A 5,294-nucleotide genomic window follows, 5' to 3' on the forward strand; every position below is an offset into this window, starting at 1 on the left:
CCTTTTTGCTTTGAAAGGCACTAGATGAAGAGCAAATGGTCACTTGCTCCAGAGTTCAAGTCTGTTTCTTGCCAGTTATTTTTCTGCTACTATCATTGTTTCCAAAAATGCTATGAGAAGACTCTTATCCTCACTCCCTTTTATGGTTTCAGTGTGGAGGTGTCAGAAGGGATAGCACAGACACTCCTTAGCATTCACTCCTCACTGCCACCAAATGGTCAAGCATCACCCCTGGATACCTACAGGGAACAGAATAAACAGGCAGGGTCTTTGGATGTCAGAAGTCTGTGGAGGCATTTTTGGTCTTCTGTCTCAGAAATTGTTAGTAATAGAGGTCTGGCCTCAGTGGTTTAAAAACATTATGGGCTTATTTACATTAAAGGAATCTAAAGGAGACCATGCAGGACTGGTACAGCTGCTACAGAATGTGCTTAGAGAACCAGGCTCCTGTTATCTGCTCCACCATCCTTTAAGCCGAGCTTCTGTCCTTAGGAGCTTCAGCCATGACTTATGTTTTCTCAGTGGGAAAAGAAGAACAACGAGGGAGAAAACAGGTGTTCCTCTGTTTTAAAGAACTCCCCCAAGTTTTAAAGAACTCTCACCCAGTGGTGAGTGCTTATGTCCCAATGGCCACAGCATGATACTAGGGGAAACAGGGCTGGGAAATATATTTTCACTGGGTATTTTGTCACCCCATTAGAATCCAGAGTTCAGTACTAGGGAGGTAGGTGAATATAGTGCAGACAATAACAATCTCTTCCACTTTCTCTCATGGCTCCCCTGCAAGGATAGCTGGGATTATTCCCCACTTTATAAAGATGAGAAAACTGACAAGTAGCTGTGAAAACTTGCTCAGAGCCAGTGTTAGTGGCAATGTTGGTCTAAATACCCAGCTCAGAGCTGGCTTTGAATAATGAGAGAACACAAAGACAGAAACCCATGAGCATCTGTGACCAAATACCAGCTGTGAGCCCAGGGCCATCTCTCCCTGGGGAGACAAACTGGCAGGTGAGAAGGGCTACAGTGGTTGGTGAGAACAAGGGACACAGGACTTGGACCTCAGTGATGGCGCACTCCCTGTCATTTCCTGGGTTGACAAAAGGTAAAATAACTTTGGCCTTGGCTCAGCTGGAACAACAGATGGCAAGAATTCAGCACAGCTTCCAAATCAGCCAAGCGGCAGACGGCTTTCTGTGTGTCAGCTGAGGCTACTGTTCCCAACTGGTCACAGCCAGCTGCAGAGGCCCAAGACTTAAAACCTGGACAGCTCAGCCATGAACACCTAAGAATGTGCCATCTCCTGCCTGACTGTGAGCGCCATTGAAAGGACAAACAAGTAAAGTGAGGAGTTCAGCTTTCTACCGTAGGCAGGCTCTGATCTCTGTGCAGGGCAAGATCCCCTGGTGGCCTTCAGATCTAGTTCTGACTCCCTCTGAGCACAGGCCTCTGGCTATTGAAATCACCACCATCTGTTTGAGAGGGACTTGGAGACGACTTCTTTACCATGCGGCTACCTCCCATGGATGACAGCAATGTGGCCGGGGGGCATAAGGGGCACCCAGGACTCATGCTGAAATACATGCTACACCAGTGGAGGCAACTCTTCCCACATCTGGCAAAAGGAAGCTCTTTGTGGAAGGGAAGCAGAAACAAACTTGGGCGGCAGATAGGAATGTGTTCAGTTTTAGAAACAGAACATGAAATACAGTTTTATTGCAACTCTGGTTAGAACATATGCTATAGAAGGAAGAACACAAGTTTTTAGAAACATGCTTCTCTGTCAGCTGAACATGGTGGGCTCACTTGGGAAAGAATAAATAGGCCCAGAGGAAAAGGAAGTGAGTTCTCTTTTTCACCTTTCAAAAATTACATTAGGTTTGGATTACCTACTCCCCATTCACTGTCTAATTTAAAATGGAACTTTGTTCAGAATCCTACATAGCCAGGCTTCCAAAAAAGCTTTTTTAAAGTGAAAAGTCTCTGGATGAAGATCACCACTATACTCCTTCAAGAGAGAAAGTGGGAAAGGGAAAGGAGGGGAGATGAGAGGGAAGGCAAACTGTGGTAGCCTACTCTGCTGAAGAAAGCACCCTGAAAGGAGCAGTCTCTGTTTCCCTGACATTTGTCTTCCAAGAAGCTTCTGGTACTTCCTGACTACCTGCAGCTTGCACCATGAAGCTTTTCAGACGATTATAAAGAACTTCCAACTCCTGCTCCCTCACCCCAGGCCTTCTGTATTCTTGAGACCTTAGACTCATCAAATCTACTCGTGGGCTGCCTGAAGACAAGCTCATGCGGCTTTGAGAAGGCTGGGCAGAAGGCAGCCAGCAGGCTGAGGAACCACCTGGCTTCCCTTTCCTTCCTCTGCAGCCTGGCTCCCTGCCTCCACGAGTGCACAATCAGGGCTGAGGGCCTTCAGGAGCCCCCCTTGGTCCTCCAGGGTGTGAGGAGTCAGCAGGGACACACTCCCCATCCCCGCCGGGGCCATCTGCACTCAATTATAAGCCCTTTGGGAGCCAGCAGAGGGCTGTTTTGCTGCTGCTGGTTCTCTATGATTAGCTTGTTCTTGTTTTTTGAATATTGCCACATGGTGCAGCCAGCTGTGAGAAGTATTCACTATTCAAAGCTTTTATTTATTTTTTTCCTCAAAAAGAAAGTGCTAAGCTAGTTGTTATTATTACTAGGAAAGAAAAAGTTTACAAGTCATGCTTTTGGGTAAGTTCTTTACCTTTTGACTCCTATCTCTTCCCAGGACTGGGGTGGTTCATTCTCTATTCTCAAGTTTTTGTATAGGCACTTGTTTGTTGCAAATGAGCCTAAGAAACAGAGATACTCATTCCAGTTTGCACACTATTATCCACAGTTCTATGACCTCTTCTTCCTTGTGTATGTGTGTGAGATACTGGATGTTAAGGTATTCTTCTAAAAAAACCTTTCCATCAACTCAACTCATTGGAATCCACTCAAGAGCCAGGGCCAATACTGAGGCTTACCTTCTAAGTGCTCAGCCAGGAACAAAGCAATACTACTTTGTTTGCACTTGAAATTCTCAGTATTCTCTGCAGGCAAGAAGAAATTGGTTGGGTTTGGCTCTAGGCCAGCATGAAAATCACAGGGGCTGCTTAATAAAATGTGTACTTCTGGTGCTATCTATAGGGGTTCTGACCGGAAATGTACAGGAAAGCATTCCCCTGGTGAGCAAACTCCTAGGGAGTAACAGGCACCCTGTTTCCCACCTTCAGAATGTTCTGCAATCTTTCTTAGGATCTAGTAATATAGCTAATATATATGCAATGTCTAACTGGTATGGCAATGTCCTGAGAAGCCTGTGTTAGAGCCTCATCAAGCCTCAACTGTGATTGCAGGCACATAGGTCCTGGGAATAAAGGAACTTGCTTGTTTGATAACTACAATGGTTCATCAAACTCTGGTGCTCCTGGATCTGCCCGCCTAACAGTGACTTTCTTGAGAACTGCACAAAGCTCTTAACATTGCATGTAGTATATGTGAAATGTAACTGCAGAATAAGCAACCTTACTGATACTCTAAACAATAATGTAGTTATGGTACTAATGACCTAATATAACCTATTTATAAATAAATGTGGCCTCCTGAACAAAGAGCCACTCTGCCAATTTCCTGCCTCTGCACCTTGTCTCTTTGTCTACTTATTATTATTATTCCTTATAACTATCATGGACTTGAAATCCAGGCTCACACACAAATAGAGAGCCAGAGAAGTTGCACATTCGAGACTCTTGTGAATAGTGATAATAAAAGTGTGAGATGAGCTACAATTCACAGGGGAAAAAAAATATGGAAGGAAAAGACAGAAGTAGTCATGTTGAACTAAGCAAGTAAGATTCATTTCTTTTCTTATAAAATATAGACTCTATGGTAAACAGCAGCTCAAATATGCCAATAACCACAGGGCCCATCTAAGGACACAAAATTCTTGTTGATGTGAGTTTTGTTGGCTTCTATCTATCCCCTAAATTTTTTTTTAAAATATTTATTTTATTTTAGTTATTGGCGGACACAACATCTTTGTTTGTATGTGGTGCTGAGGATCGAACCCGGGCCGCATGCATGCCAGGCGAGCGCGCTACCGCTTGAGCCACATCCCCAGCCCCAGACACCTAAAATTTTTGAAACTTAGGAACCCATCAATATGTGGGATAAATGATTTTACCTACCATTCTGAGAGAATAAAAAAAGTAAAAATACGTATTTAAATACTTAGCAGGAAAACTACCCCACAAATTTTATATATTATATATATATATTATATATAAAATCCATTTTAAGTGTGTCCAAGTATGAAAAAATAATCTCTGCCAATTATGGGTTTTTATACTGAAGATAATGGGAATGACTGTGAGAAGGGAGTTTAATATGGAAAGGGAGAAAATTAGAAGGAACCCTGTGGTGTCAGATTAGAACTGAAGGCACTAGTTTGAATTCATGATTTCCAATATATAGACAGAGAAGTAAATTCAGATGTTAGTGTATGCACATTGTGTGTGTATACCTGTTTACATACTGCAAATATCCCCAAGGTCAGGCTTCTAGGATGACCAGGGACCAGGCCAGGTGAGTAACACCACCATAATAAGCACACTTAGCACTCAAAAGCTTAGCTTTCAAATAATTTTGCTCTGAATTAGAATAGAATAGAAAAACCTGGAAAGACTTCTTGCTCATAATCTGCACTATTCAGGAGGCTGATGGAGGAGAATCTCAAGTTCCAGGTCATCCTGGGAAACTCAGAGATACCCTGTCTCAAGATAAAAAAAATAAATAAATAAAAACAAAAAGGGCTGGGGTAGAGGTCTTGCCTAGCACATATAGACCCTGGGTTTGAGAATTTTTCAAAACAGAAATGTTGAGTTGGGTGTGGTGGTGTGCACCTGTAATACCAGCTACTCAGGAGGCTAAGGCAGGAGGATCACAAATTCAAGGCCAGCATGGGCAATTTTGTGAGACTCTGTCTCAAAAAGGGCTGGGGTTAGAGCTCAGTTGTAGAGCACCCCTGTGTTCAATCTCCAGTTCCATAAAACAAACAACAACAAACCCAAAACAACCCCCCCCCACAATTTTTTTTTAAAGTACAATTTCCTTTTTCTTTTTACGTGATACAACTCAAAAAATGTCAAAAGATGCTAGTGTCAAAGATGGATATTTCAACCTTGAGTTCCAACAAAATAATTTCTTAAGACAGAGTAGGAATTGTTATCTTTATATAATGAGATTTTTAATGTATATTTTAAACTAAATTAAAACATTTACCATTA

This window comes from Callospermophilus lateralis, chromosome 13 (genome assembly GCF_048772815.1).
Source record: "Callospermophilus lateralis isolate mCalLat2 chromosome 13, mCalLat2.hap1, whole genome shotgun sequence".
NCBI classification, from domain to species: domain Eukaryota; kingdom Metazoa; phylum Chordata; class Mammalia; order Rodentia; family Sciuridae; genus Callospermophilus; species Callospermophilus lateralis.